This window comes from Mesoplodon densirostris, chromosome 15, assembly GCF_025265405.1.
Source record: "Mesoplodon densirostris isolate mMesDen1 chromosome 15, mMesDen1 primary haplotype, whole genome shotgun sequence".
NCBI lineage: Eukaryota > Metazoa > Chordata > Mammalia > Artiodactyla > Ziphiidae > Mesoplodon > Mesoplodon densirostris.
The window spans coordinates 45,490,169-45,506,959 of record NC_082675.1 but is presented as its reverse complement, the minus strand read 5'-3'; positions in this window follow the sequence as shown (position 1 = coordinate 45,506,959).

The following is a 16,791-nucleotide window of genomic DNA, read 5'->3' as shown; positions in this document are numbered from 1 at the left end:
AAAAACATGTATTTGCAAGACAATTGGCTGAGGTTAAATGGGAATCTTAATTAAAATTAACTAAATCAAATGGTTCAGTAGAAGGACAAAACATTGCCTTGGTATTATTCATTAGTGATGAAGTCTAATCAAATGAATTGGCCAGCATCAAGTCACCACCCACCAAATTATTGCCTTATAGAATAATTTTCCTTACCATGGATGCTCCTTTGAAATGATGCCTACATAAAACAAAATACAGACTATCAGAAGGCCTTTTTTTTTTTACATGATTGCAAACATCTGCATAATTCAAATTACTTAAAAAATTCAAGTGAAATGTTTGATGTATTTGATAGTTTGTTGTAGCTAAAATAAAGGATGACTTAATGCTTTTTGTAATTAATTAATTGATTTATTTATTTTTGGCTGTGTTGGGTCTTCATTGCTGCGTGCAGGCTTTCTCTAGTTGCGGTGAGTGGGGGCTACTCTTTGTTGCAATGCGCGGACTTCTCATTGCAGTGGCTTCTCTTGTTGCAGAGCACGGGCTCTAGACATGTGGGCTTTGGTAGTTGTGGCACTTGGGCTCAGTAGTTGTGGCTCACGGGCTCTAGAGCGCAGGCTCATTAGCTGTGGTGCATGGGCTTAGTTGCTCCGCAGCATATGGGATCTTCCTGGAGCAGGGCTTGAACCCATATCCTCTGCATTGGCAGGTGGATTCTTAACCACTGCACCACCAGGGAAGCCCCAAGGATGACTTCATGCTTTTAAGAGGTGAACAACTGTTGGTTTCAGTATATTGATATGTCATCTTTAATATCTACCAGTTTTGTTTGGCAGCCATTTCCTAACCAAATTTTTTAAAAGACATTTAAATATTCATTGGTTATTCAAATGAAGTAAACTATTTTGTTACCTTCAAACTGTTTCACATTGGTATACATACCTATATACATATACTATCAGAACAGTATTTTTAATTATTGTTATAATTGTTATAATTTTAATTTTATAATTATAATGTTTGTAATTATAATTTTTATAGTTTTTATAAGTTATAAATTTTAAATTATTCAGTTATAAGACAGAGCTTATTCCAGTTCCTGTGAAATTCTCAGAACATATTTTTCTAAAGTAGAAACTGAATGACCTAGAGAATGTCATACAGAGTGAAGTAAGAAAGAGAAAAGCAAATATCATGTAATAACGCATATATGTGGCATCTAAAAATGGTATAGATGATCTTATTTGCAAAGCAGAAGTAGAGACGCAGACGTAGAGAACATATGTATGGATACCAAGGGGGAAAGGGGTGGGGTGGGAGGAACTGGGAGACTGGGATTGATACATACACATTATTGATACTATGTATAAAATAGACAACTGATGGGAACATACTGTATAGCACAGGAAACTCTACTTATTGCACTGTGGTAACCTAAATGGGAGGAAAGTCCAAAAGGGAGGAGTTATCTGTATGTGAATGGCTGATTCATTTTGTTGTGCGGTGGAGGCTAACACAACATTGTAAAGTAACCATACTCCAAGAAAAATTTCAAAAATGATTTTATCACCAAAAAAAGGTAGAAACTGAAGAGGGAAGTTGAAAGCACCTAAGTCAAAATAAGAAAGCTCTCTCCTATAAACAGTTGCTCTCTGAGAGTATTTCTTATAACTTTTTTAAAGTTAAAATGAATGGAAGAAAGGAGAAAGCAAACTCTTTCTTATGACCAAGGAGAAAAGAGAAGTTGGAGGGCAGAAAGTGGTGGTAGGAGTGAAGTAGCACAGTCAAGATATGAGAACACAAAAACCAACAAGAGGAAAGTTGGAGTAAACAAAGAATGAGAAAACAAAAAAAAAAGGAAGGCTCTCGAGCCAAGTGAATGAGATTATAATAGGAAATTTAGAAAGATGAAGGCAATCTAATCCTACAAAAAAACAAATTAAAGAAAGCTAAGAAGTAATTTGAGATTCTTCAATTTTATAAGGAGAAAATTTTTAGGGAAATACTTTTTCTTATGAAATAAAATAAACACAGGGCAACTTTAAGAGAATAGTACTTAAATTTATGTTTTCTACAAATATTATGTAGCTACTCTGTTCAGGCATGATGGTAGGCTTTGACTGCAAAGATAAGTTATGTTTGCTCAAGGAAAAAAACAGTTATAATAGCATAGTTGCTTTCTGAAAGTATGTACAATGTACAGTGTGAGAACATAGGACAAAGAGGGTATGAGTTGGCTAAGAAGACAACAGAGGATTTATTCTGAGACTAGAAAGTTAATTAAGCATTTATAAAATAAGGCAAGGGCTTCGCTAGTGGCTCAGTGGTTGAGAGTCCGCCTGCCGATGCAGGGGACAGGGGTTCGTGCCCCGGTCCAAGAAGATCCCACATGCCATGGAGCGGCTGGGCCCATGAGCCATGGCCACTGAGCCTGAGCATCCGGAGCCTGTGCTCCGCAATGGGAGAGGCCACAACAGTGAGAGGCCTACGTACCACAAAAAAAATAATAATAATAATAAATAAAATAAAATAAGGCGAGATAAAATCTGATCAAAGGGAACAGATTCTGAGGTGGCCTAAGGACCTTCAAGAACTCTGACTTAGTACTGTAGTACTATAGAAGGCATTGGTGATTCTGTTGACCAGAAACAAGAAGGCAAACAAGATGATCAACAGTCATCTCACATGCCTGAGAAGGAGTTCTAGACTCTATGCCAGAGGTGAAGTGGAGGAGCTGGGTGATTTTGAGTCAGAGAGTGACTTAATCAAATTTGCTATAAAAAGATGACTTGATGGAAATATGAAGAAAAAATGAGATATGGAAATATTAAATGCAGAGACATTATTAAAAAGATAATTGAAACATTACAGGTGAGAAATTATAAAAGCCTTAACTTGAACCATGGTAATAGACTAGGAAAAGAGGAGATAAATATTTAACGGACAGAGTTAATAGGACTTAGTGATCCTAATTCTTCTATATTTATGGGTTTCAAGTACCCAAGACTCCTTCATCCTCAGGACATCCAAGCTCCCTTGACTATTTACTCTGCTCCTCTGCAGAACTATGATCATCCCCTATGTGAACTATGATGGGGAAAAAGTTGAAATGTACTTATCAGTTTTATTAATATTTTTAAAAATATTTTCAATAATTAAAAATTATAGTTCCTGAAAGATTTATTTTCCCTAAAAAAACAAAGTCCATCAGTTTTAATTACAACCAGGATCGTATTACTTCACTGCTATAGATTTCTGTTGTCTCTGGGTAAAGCAGAAGAGATAGATTTCAATCTGCTACCTCCCCCCTCCCAGACTTAGTTTTTTTGAACTTGTGATGTCCAGCAATGACATGAACACCTAACTATGCATCAAGCACAGTTTTTAGACAATTAGTAAGGAGAAGGGAGCCCCTCCATTTATAGAACTCAAACATAGTAGAAGAGAAAAATATGATATACATATTAACAGGAATAAGTACATAGTTACCAACCACAGCAAGTGCTATCAAAGAAAAATGCAGGGAGTCATGAGGCATCTCAGTGGAATGACTTTGGTGCAGGATCTGAATGGGAAGAAGCCGAAAGGAACCGGTCAGAAATAGAGTGGAATGGAAGACCGTTATACCAGAAGTAAGGATGGGTTACATCCATGACATGGGGCTAGAGGCTCTAGAGGATGGATAAGACAGGGTATTTCTATCCTTGTTAGGATTCTGAGTTTATGCGTGGGTCACAGAAGGACCTTGAAAAATGCTGAACAGAGGAGCGTATGATCCAATGTACATTTTAAGAAGATCTGAAAACTGCTTAGAGCACTGATAGGAGATGAAAGAGCCTGGAAGTGGGAAGCTCATTTAAGAAACTTTTATATTGGATTGAAGTGAATGAATCCGAGATACATGTTGGAGATGGAATGAACAGGATTGGAATAATGTAATGACTACAATCTAACATAAATAAGCCTCATTTTAACCAGAGCTTATATATTAGAATAAAAACATTGATTTTAATATTTTCACAAATCCTTCCTAGTGAACTGCTTTCCTTCCCACTGCTCCCTTCCACAGCAACTTCTATTCCATTACATGTACTGAATTCCTTATCAGGAGAGGTAAACTGAGCTACCCTCCCCAAACCTCCCAAGTCCTCAGTTTGGAACTCTTTGTATTAAAGGGTTTTATACAGTAATCATTTTTCTTTTCCTTTCTCTTCTTTGCTTTTCTTTCTGTTTTTTTCTTTCGAAAACCCATTGGAATTTTGTAACCCATAAGATCTGAGAAAAACCCACATTTACTAAATCAACGATTTCAAAGACTTGATTTCATAGTGTGATTCAGATTACCCTACATAGACAGAAATAAGGTCATTTGAATACCAAAAATTATTTTGATCTTTTATAGCCATAAGAAAAAAGGGGAAGGCAATATGTTTTAAGGTTTAAAGGAACAAAAGTTAGCCCCAGCTGGTCCTGAATAATGGAATTTCAGAATCATAGAAATTTGTAACTGAGTATAATTCTGAAGAACAAAGGGGAAACAGTGGGACTCCAAGCCCTGCCTTCACGTCCTTGCTGCTTAATTGGAACTTCAGTGTAGCTTTCGCAGTTCTGATTCTGAGTGAGTGCTGTCTTTGATTCCCCCTTAACAGCACGAGCATTTCTGAAAAGGTATATACAGCGAGAGAGGAGAGGGGTTGGGGGAGAGTGGGAGAGAAGAAGAGGAGGAGGAGGAAGAAGAGGGGGGAGATGGGGGAGGGAAGGTGAGGGGGAGGACGGTGAAGAGCGTGAAGAGAAGGAGAAGGAGAAGAAAAAAAACCAACAAGGGTACAAGTATGCACAGGTTAGGAAACAGTAAATAAAATTTGAGGTGAAAAGGGTCTAATTTTTTTTTTTTTTTGAAGCCCTGGAGAATAGTTTAAATGACTCATCTGAGCTCCTGATTTTTATAGCCTGCTTCACTTTCTGATCCACTCCAAGAGGCTTTTAGCTAACTCTTAGAACCTGAGTATAAGTATGGTGATTCACATTCAGTTTTTTTTGCATTGTATAAAGAAGTCGGAAGCAAGAAGGATTGGTCAATACAGAAATTATGTGGCATCCTTTTGTATTTCAAAATAATATTAATGGACAAATTCTAACCAGGGCCTATAATAATTTCATTTCAAAATTACAAATTGGCAATATAACAAACTAATAAAATGTATCCAAACTGAAATATAGATTAGAGAAATCAATGACAGAGACATGCATTCTCTTAGGTTCTCTTTAAAACATACTGGTTTCCACTTTTATAACAGTTTGGTGATGAAGCATCTCTCCATTGCCTTGGATTACATTTCCATTTTTGACATTTATGAACTTAAATTTTTTTATACTCTATCCACGTAATTCTTCTATTTCTACTTACAACAGCACTAAAAGTTCTGTTTACCGGTTGACTATATCTCCTCACATTGATGATTTTTCTGCATCAATACAACAGCTTGATTTAACAGATAGGTTGTGTTTAGAAAATACTATTATTTTAAAAGGAACATTCACTTCTTTAGACTCTGATGGGATACTTCAGTATATGCTAATCACATTTGTTAAAATTTCTTTGATACTGTTTTTTATTATAAATTTGTACCTACTTTGTTTTTATTTCTGTCAGCCACAAGTTTCTTTGTAAGGTAGTCATGCAGAAAATATTTTTCAGCTATTAGAAATCAGTGTTTGGATGTTTCTCCATATATATATCCAAAATAGCATTAAGAAGTGTGAACATTATTTGGTTACTCCATTGTGGATCTCTTTTTATTGTCTGTTTGTGTTCTCTGGGTGTTCATATCATCACCCAATTTAGTATTATTTGTGATTTGAATTAATGTGCTGTGTACCTCTATGCCCAGACCAAAAATAAAAGAGTTAACATTCTTCTGAGGTACTTTAAACTGAATTCAATTTAATACCAATAAAGCAGTGCCGTGATGTTTTTCAGAAACAGATTGACAGAATATTTCTACCTAAGGGAAGTGCAGCAGCATACTGATCATGAAAAGAGATTTCAAAATTCCTTAAAAAGAATCCCTTAAAACCTTCACTTAATCTACTGTATAGCTGCAGTAAAGAAAGATAACAGTATGGTCAGTGAAATTATTTTTTAAAAAAGCACTTAGATTGCAAAGGAAATGACTATAAGAGATAATCTTGCATGTTATCACCAGGAAACTTTAGAGTCAGTAATGAGCATAACAAGTGTGAAAAATCCTTACAGATTAACATGAGAAGAACAGCAGAGTGAAAATTCCTATTCAGAGTTTCCACAATTTAAAAGATAAGCTGTATCCCCACTATAAATGTGTTCCTTAGGATGCCTGATTTTATTACTCTACACATGGGTAGATAGAGAGACTTCAAGTATGCCTTATATGTATTTCCTCATTGAGAGAAGTTAATGATACTTCAGAAATGCCCCTAAAAGGGTATGGAATAAAAATCCAAAAGTAACAACACCCATCCATATGGCTGGAAATCCCATGCCAGGCAATGCTGCTTGCAATTGTGACATACTTTATATTCTTCCAGCAAAATCTCATTGCATTCACGGTTTTTATAGGTATTGTGGTAATATAATTTTTTACTATTTCATTCTTACTTTGGAGTCAATGAAGGGGGAAGGAGTTTGGACTATATGGAACTAAGGAAACATGACCTTGATTCACTGCCCTTCTGAAACAAATTTATCAGCTTTATATGGTCAACCATAGCATATTGAGCTTTAAACATTGAAGCACTTTGAAGACACTGGTGTATTACGTAGGATTGTCTTTGCAAAACAAAATTTCTTATATTTTTCTTGATATATGAATAATATACTTTGCTATATGAATGAATTCAATGTTCCTTGTATGTTTATAGTCTTATTTGCTGTGTCCTTTCCATGATGAGATTTTTAAAATCCTTTTCTACTCTAAAGCTCTGCCTATTATCACTTACACTTTCCCTATTCCACTAGTTTAATCATTGATGCAAATGATAGACTGTAATGTATTGTGTGTGTACTTTTTCTGAATACGAAAAAATTCAGGTAAAATGTATTTCCAAAATTCTGTCTTCTCTCTTAGGTGCTTTATAACAAATGATTCTAAAATACACTGTGTAGCCAGCAAATGGTAGAAGACCAGCTTAACTTTTTCTAAGATCAGAGGTACTCTTTCATCTAACAATAGGCAAGCATATAGAATTTGCCAAACCAATAACTAAAGCACCCAAAATTTGAAGGTAGTGGACACTTTCTTAGCCCTTCTGAAGGGCAATCAGGGCTATTTAGAAGCTGCTTATTTTACTTACCAAGAGTTAAAGCATTAGGCTGTCCTTCAGGAAAAAAAAAATATTGAATAATAACGTATAATTTTATGCATAATTTAACTCCCCTTCTAGAAATATCTGTCTTTATCTGAAGAGATTAATTGCCTGAAGAATCTGCATGCCCCAGTACATCTAGGAAACCTTTATGCAATAAGCTTTGTTGGATAAAAACAATATTAAAATAATATTTTGGACTATTAGGACAAACTGTTAAATGTATTTAAGGTAATTTCAAGACTCCAATAAAGTGTCATGGAATCATGAATAATGACATGTATGGAAATAGAGGCTATTCCCTCATTATACAAGTTCAAGACAGTTTTGGAGCTTGCATATAATTGATAGTTTGATAATGAGAAAAAAAGTTGAAAGCCTCAAAAAACAAAAATTCATGGGTAGGAAATAAAAATCAAATACTGCTTCTATAGTTTCTCTTGATACAAGAAGCTACTTGAATATGAATATAGAGCAGAATATGTATGAGAAAGAGCAGGGCAAGAAGCTCATTTCCTATCTACACTAAATAGTGAAGTTCATTTTTGTGTATGCTTGAAGGGAATAACGGATTTGTATTAGATTTGTTAAAATTACAAAAAACACTATATCCTGATTTTGAAACATTCCAACTATTTTGAATGCTGTTTAGAAAACATACTTATTGAGCTTCCCTGGTGGCGCAGTGGTTGAGAGTCTGCCTGCCGATGCAGGGGACATGGGTTCGTGCCCCGGTCTGGGAGGATCCCACATGCCACGGAGCGGCTGGGCGCGTGAGCCGTGGCCGCTGAGCCTGCACGTCCGGAGCCTGTGCTCTGCAGCGGGAGAGGCCACAGCGGTGAGAGGCCCGCGTATCGCAAAAAAAAAAGAAAAAAGAAAAAAGAAAAAAGAAAGCATACTTATTGTAATTTTATGCAGCACATAAATACTCCATAATCCCTGCACTCAATGCCCTATTGTTGTTCTCACATGTCCTTGTCACACACATATACACAGCACACACAGAAAAAATATACAGATACATATTACAAAGCACACACATAAATTGCAATAGACTCTAGCCTCTGACATATATACCTATTCTACGTTTATTTGAAGCTACTAATATAGCCATTGCCAGCAAGATACAGATTTTAAAGTTTGAAATTGTTTTGAAATCTCTCACAACAATTTTCTTGAATTTATGCAATTGTTATTATTTGACATAGCAAAAATCTGTTTTTCCTTAGGCCAATTTGAACATGAAAATGTTGATATATTGTTAATTCCATGGGAACCATCTCTCTGTCCTTTAAACTATTTGTCTACAGTTGTGATGACACAAATAATAAATAGCTTTACTCTTAAACGTGATTGGCTTTCCTGCTTCAGCCTTGGTATCCCATAATTTAGGTAAATAGATGGAATATTTGTAGGTCAAAATAAGTTAGGAGAGTGTAGAAAATAAAAATTTTAACACATTATATCTGAAGTCCATGAAAACGTAATAACTGTAAAAAGATTATTAAAAAAACACAAATGAAGATGCAAGAAAATGAGTATTTCAAATTGTTTCAAAATGATTTGACAACTGTATTCCTAAGTTGTAAAAATTTGACCACTGCTGGGAAGTAAACCTTACTGGTTTTTTGGGTTTTTTTTGTGTGGTACACAGGCCTCTCACTGTTGTGGCATCTCCCGTTGCAGAACACAGGCTCCGGACGCGCAGGCCCAGCGGCCATGGCTCACGGGCCCAGCCGCTCCACGGCATGTGGGCTCTTACCGGACCGGGGCACGAACCCGTGTCCCCTGCATCGGCAGGCGGACTCTTAACCACTGCGCCACCAGGGAAGCCCCATCCCCTACTTTTTCTAATCAGAAAAAACAAGAGTTTATGTAAGCACTAGGGAGCAAGCTGAGTATAACAATAGATCTTAAAAATGACTTTTCCATTTAGAACTCAAAGGAAAGAACTCTTGATTTCCTTTCAGAATGGATATCCCTAAGTGTCCCAGGGAACAACAATCAGGGACAGAGTAATAAGATAGATAGAGAACTCACCAATTTGATTCAGAATGGAAAAGGTTAATTCATAATGAGCATCATTGTGTCAAATATATGTATTTTGAAGTGAATTACAGGAAATATCCTCTTCATAACATGATAAATAAAATCAAAAAATTCTACCAAAATCCATGGTCACATTACTGCGAGTTCAGGGAGCTCATCCCAACTGCAATTTGGGGCCTCCTCATGATAATTGTTCATTATGGCTTATATGTCAAAGGAAAATAATATTCTGGTTTCAGAGGATTTCTAGAACATGGAAGGAATTCAAGGAGTATCCATTTCCATTTCATTGGCATTTGTTTTCGTATGTATAATTTCTAATTGTGGTTATAAAAATTTGCTCTCTAAATTTACTAGCTAAACTGCTATTAAGTGTACTGTTCAGTAGTGTTAAGTACATTCACATTCACATTATTGTTCAGGCAATTTTCAGAACTCTTTTTACCTTACAAACTGAAACTCTATACTCAAGTAAAACTCCACATTTCACTCTTCCCTCAGCCCCTGTAAACCACCATTCTACTTTCTGTTGCTATGAATTTGACTACTCCAGGCACTTTATATATATGGAATCATGGAGTATTTGTCTTTTTTGTGACAGGCTTATTTCATTTAGCATAATGCCTTCAAGTTTCATTCATGTTGTAGCATGTGTCATAATTCCCTTCCTTTTTAAGGCCTAATAATATTCCATTGAATGGAGATACCACATTTGTTTATCCATTCATCTGTCAACAGACATTTGGGTTACTTCCACCTTTTCACTATTGTGAATGATGCTGCTATGAACATGGGTCTACAAATATCACTTCAGAAACCCTGCTTTCAATTGTTTTGTGTGTATACCAAGAAATGGAATTGCTAGATGACATATGGTAATTATATTTCTAATTTTTTTGAGAAATAGAAGGATATTGGGCTAAAATAATTCTGGAGGTGAGTGAATTCTCTGCTTTCTATTACATTTATCTGTTCTTTCTCCACCTGACTTTGCCCTCTTCTCCACATCCAGTAGCTGAAGTGAACAGAATGGGGGAGAATAAGAAGACAGAAATGAATCACATGTCACCTAAATCTGCATTTATAACTATACCATATACTATGAATTTCAGTGTCATTCTTGATATATAATGTGACACTGATAACTCCTCTTCATTAAGGCAGGCAATCAGGGTTCTTCAATAGTGCATGGATTTACATTAATTTGTATATGCTCTATCACCCAGGCTTTCTTACAACATTAGCATAAATTAGAAATCTATGATTGCTACCCACAAAATCATAAATGTCAACTTAAATCTGTACTTTCTGCAAATAAATGTTGGTTATGAAGTAAATATGACATGATACAAGGAACTCTTGATTTTTTTTTTTACCTCTGCATTTAGCCAATATAATGGACATTTGTTGATTTTTGACCACAGAGACTCCATAAACTTTCCTCACATTTCAATTACCTTTTGGGAAATTACCCATTTTCTATTAGATGTAGTCTGATGGGATTGTTAATTATGTTCCCTGACCTAGGGGAAGGTAAGAGACCTAGGTTGGACCAATTAGACTCACACTCTCAAACTGAGGAAGGAATAAACAATAGTTGGAATTTATTCATCCCATCAACAATATGAGGACCAAAATGTTACTAGTATGAGGAGTTTTCCCTGATGTTCATGATGATAACTCCCTCCACAAACTCTTCTCCAGCTGAAAAGGGGGAAACACCTCTATGTAGCTGTCTCCATTTATGTATATGGGAAAAATGTAATGATGTAAGCAATTCTATTCCAGATTACACTTTATGTAAAGATTTTTGGGAACAAATTCTGCTTCCATTTAATTTTGCCAAAATACATTGCAATTTCTCTATCATAATGTTTATGGAATCTTCTTAATAAAAGGCTTTATTGTTCTGATTTGGTTTGTTGGTTTCCATATTATAACACAAAATCTTGGTTTATGAGTTTTCATAAAGAACAGTTACCTATAATATCCACAGTGGAGAAATGGTTTCTTTCTTTAATTTTGACTAGATAGGATTTTATAGAACAATATATATCATACAGATTTATACTATTAATTTTTTTTAATTAAAAAAATAACCAAAAAGGCAATTTACCCATTTCTCTCATCCCCCATCCACTGCCTCTAGCAACCACCAATCAGCCCTCTGCATCTATGAGATTGCTAAAAAAATATACAGTAGTAGTTCCCCCTTATTTACAGGGAATATGTTCCAAGACCCCCAGTAGATGCTTGAAACCGTGGATAGCACCAGACTCTATATGTACTAAGCATTTTGGTATACATACATACCTATGATAAAGTTTAATTTATAATTTAGGCACAGTAAAAGATTAACAACAGTAAAAAATAACAAAATAGAACAATTATAACAATATACTGTAATAAAAGTTACGTGAATGTGATTTCCCTAAAAATATCTATCGTACTGTACTCACCTCCTTCTTCCTGTGACAATGTCAAATGATAAAAATGCTTATGTGATGAGACGAAACAAGGTGAATTACAGAGACATTGTTGTCTGACCATACCTCCGAAGGAGGATCATCTGCTTGGGGTTATTCTGGATCATCCAGCCATGACTTGTTGATGTTTGGGTATCAGGAGCTGATGATGTTGATGATGAGGGGATCTCAGGTAGGATGGAGCAGGATAGCATGAGATTTCATCATGCTTCTTAGAATGACAGCATGAAATTTAATACTTCTGAATTGTTTATTTCTGGAATTTTCCATTTAATATTTTTGGGTGAATGTTGCTGGTGGGTTACAGAAACCATGGAAAGTGAAACTGCAGATCAGGGGGAACTACTGCATATAATTTTTAGATTCCACATATAAGAGAGATCATATGGTATTTATTTTTCTCTGTCTGACTTACTTCACTTAGCATAATGCCCTCAAGGTCCATCCATGTCACAAATGGCAAGAGTTCATTCTATTTTTATGATAGAATAATATTCCATTTTATATATACACCACAATTTCTTTATCCATTCATCTATTGATGGACACTTACGTTGTTTTTATTATATATCATTATATTATGTATAATGTAACAATATATAACAATGTATTACATATAATGTACATAATATACATAATGTAATATAACAATAAATAATTCAATAATATAATTCTATAAATCTATAATACAGAAGGATCATATATATAACATAGAAAGATTATATATCATATATTTATAAATATATAATAGAAATTTCTTTCTTCATTCCCTCTTCATACAATGGTATATAGCTTATACCCTTCAAATAAACAAGACTATGTAGATGTGACTATATATGCCACAAATAATTCTGGTCCATTTAGGCAATATATTCTTACACTGATCCATGTATTTACTCCTTAAAGCAACAATTACTAAGTACTGACCGTCTCCCAGCATCATGTTATGTACTAGGGGTACTAAAATGAATAGGTAAGAGGGCCTGACATGACTCAATCATACAATTTTTTAAAATTAAATTTCTTGAAATTTTGTGCTGCTTATGGACAAATGTAGGATGATGTAAATTGAGGGTATACAATATTTTACATGTTTACATTGCTATCGGAAATAATTCCAGTGAAAATTCTGGTATATTTGAGAATGATGGCTGTTTCTTTCTTTCTGCATTACAACGAACTGATAATCCAGGCTAGAATAAAAAGGAAAGTGTGACTTTTGCAAATTCTGCTGGAGAAACAAGATAAGCATCCAACAGGATAAGAATATTGACAAGATTTCTAAAAATTTAAGAAATAATGCACTTTGAAAATTGATTTATAATGGTGATAAATAATCTACATTTTAAATCAAGTACATTGCTAATAAATGGTATTAAGCACTTAATAAATTATTATTAAAATGAATGACTGGATAGGTAAATGTAAAAAGAGATTATTGCTCTTTTGAATAGAGATGGATAAATAAAATAAGTAAATAACTGATTGCTTAATGAGTGCAATGAGGAGAAAAGTGTAAAGTATAATCCCACTTTATGGACATGTTCATCCCTAAGTATCATATGAGAAAAAAAAGGATTGTCGATTGATGAGAAGAGAAAGTGGTCAGGACACACTTAGAGCATAGAAACATGTAGAGAGTAAGATTTAGGCAAAGGAACTTGCATGAGTCAATAAAGCACTATGAAAATAATTAGGTAGAGTGTGTTGGAACACCTATAGTACTCAGAGTTAAGACAGGGTATAAAAGCCACTGCTTATATACATTTGTATTTTTCAGTAAACACATTTATATTATTCAGTAAACACCTATTTAGTGTCTGTTATGTGTCAGGCACTGTGCAGGCGAAAAAAAGTGTGCAAAATACCTTCTTCCATTGATATGTGGAAAGGCTTATTCTTGCATTTTGCAAATATTTATTGTGTACTTGCTACTATTAGGTAGCACCCACAGGGAACACTGCAATGAGAAAACTAGACAAAACTACCTGCCTCATAGGTTCTACATTTTCATGGTGGTATATTTGAGGGACATGGTCTTTTAGAATAAAAGATTGAGACAAAGAAGGAAAGAACAGAATGGGCAGGAGAAACAGAAGTAAGAGTATAATTAAATTACCATAAATCTGAGTTTGAGTTTCATTAGGCTTCTATTAGGTGTCATTAAGTAGTACTGAGGAGTACTTAAGGACGAATTTCATTTTCTAGAGATAACACAGAGTCATGAAAAATCTGAAACCCATCCTGGGAGTAAGATTGAGTTAGACATTCATAAAGAGAGAGATTATTGTGAGTTGAGTAACACCTATAAACTTGTTTGCACTGTACAAGCATAATATAAATACTAAAAGTAGTTAATGGTTGAGGCCTGTGAAAGCAGCCAGACCTTCTTAGTCCATCATCTGCCAAAACAGGCATGATCAAGGAGACTTAGGATCTTAACCTCGACTTGGATCTGTAGCTTTTTATACCTTTCCCTATCTCAGGGAAAAAAAAAAAAAAAAAAAAAAAAAAAAAGGAAGAACGTTGGCTTAGAACAGTCCCAGTAAATGCCATGTGGGTTTACTATGGATATAACCTTATTTTCATTTTATTGAGAAGCCAAGTATGGTTTTCTGTTTTGTGTTCTCCACACTACACACACTGACTCCACAGAAACAAAGAGCCTGCTCTCTTCCAGGAAAACTCAAACAAAAATTTTTGTTTTAAAATTTGAATCCAATTGATTTCAGAATTGAGATTCATTGAAAAACCATAAAGAAAGGTAATGTAGAATGTCCCAACATTCAAATCTCTAGGCATCTAAATGTCACTTTATATACTTTATATTAAACATGGTGTTTCTCAATTATTGTTGTAATATTTCAGTAATGTGATAGAAGCTGTCAAGGTCAGAACAGCCTCATAAGGCAGATGTGCAAAGGGAAAGCACTGGATCTAAAAAGCACAATTGTAGCTGTTCTAAGGAACCTTTTTATGAAAGTAATGGACCAAATGATATTATGTAGAACTGTGAGATTCCAGAAAACACCATGTGGCAAGTTTGCTCAGAGATGAAAAGCAGTTTTTTCTTTCCGTAATCTTTATATTTTAGCACATAAAACACCTTGACTCCTTTCATTCCAAGTAAAACATATATTTAATATCCATAAAGCTTAATGAAAGTGGCTTTTCTACAGAAAGACTGATTTAAACGACTTTAAATTGCATTTTTAGCCCACAGACCAGCAACTATTTGCAATACTCCTGGTAGCCTGCAGGAAGAGCATTGGGCTGCACAAATGGTGGGTGCAGCCTCCACCGGTGTGTGCCTCAGACATTTCCTGTCTTGCTCTGAGAGGTCCTGAAAGCTGCATACAACCACTAGGAACATAGCTTGGTCATTACTCTTTCTTCCTAACTAAGATACAGAATGTTTTTTCATATTCAGTTGTTCAATCTGTGGCCAAATTTCAGATCATGGGATAAGTCTTCTACCTTTCTTTCTCATCACTGTACTCTGTTATAAAAGAAGCAAACAGACAAACAGAAGAGAAAGCAAAAATCTTAGCAATGGATATTGAATTGTAAGCCCACAAACCATCAGCATTTATACAGCATTCACAGTTCATTAAAAGTCTCTGTTGTCTGTGTTCTCTTTTGATCCTCCCACTACCCCTGTGAAGCATAGTTTATTAGCATCCTTATTTGGCATCTGACAACTCTGAAGTGCAAAGATATCACATAGCTGATGATATTATGTCAATAGGTGTTTGATACAGGACCCAATCAAGACCCCCTTATATTATATATTATATAATATGTGTAATTATTTTCTCTGCACTTATACATCCTACAAAAATATTTTAAACAGTTTTTTATAGTACCATCGTCCCAGAGGGATCCAGGTGAGTTTGAACCTTCAGGAGCTGTGTAATCCGAGAGAAGACTGAAACACTCTACCACTTTTTTTTCTCTTTCAGAATAACGAGTATAAGTTTAGAAATTGATTATTTCACTAAAATTTAATATCATCCCTGGCAAAGTATTCTATATAAATATTTGCATTTTAGTTCTGTGTAGGTAATAGTTATATTAATAGTGCCTAAGGAATGAACTTTTGAATAATGTTGCTTACTTTTTTTCTTGTTTGCACTAGACCTGAGATAAAGGCTCTTGAACTCACACTTTCTTTAAAAACCTTTATGAAATCCCCAAATAAGGTCATATTAATATTATTTATTGTAGTCCCTTGCCGTGTTTTATTATTTATTTATTTATTTTTTCCATTAAATATCATGTATTCTTTTTTTTTTTTTAGAAAGATAATTTTTTTTTTATCAGTTATACATATACATATGTTCCCATATCCCCTCCCTTTTGCATCTCCCTCCCACCCTCCCTATCCCACCCCTCCAGGCGGTCACAAAGAACCGAGCTGATCTCCCTGTGCTATGCGGCTGCTTCCCACTAGCTCTCTACCTTACATTTGGTAGTGTATATATGTCCATGCCGCTCTTTCACTTTGTCACAGCTTACCCTTCCCCCTCCCCATATCCTCAGGTCCATGCTCTAGTAGGTCTGTGTCTTTATTCCTGTCTTACCCCTATGTTCTTGATGACATTTTTTTCTTAAATTCCATATATATGTGTCAGCATACAGTATTTGTCTTTCTCTTTCTGACTTACTTCACTCTGTATGACAGACTCTAGGTCCATCCACCTCATTACAAATAGCTCAATTTCATTTCTTTTTATGGCTGAGTAATATTCCATTGTATATATGTGCCACATCTTCTTTATCCATTCATCCGATGATGGACACTTAGGTTGTTTCCATCTCCGGGCTATTGTAAATAGGGCTGCTATGAACATTTTGGTACATGACTCTTTTTGAATTATGGTTTTCTCAGGGTATATGCCCAGTAGTGGGATTGCTGGGTCATATGGT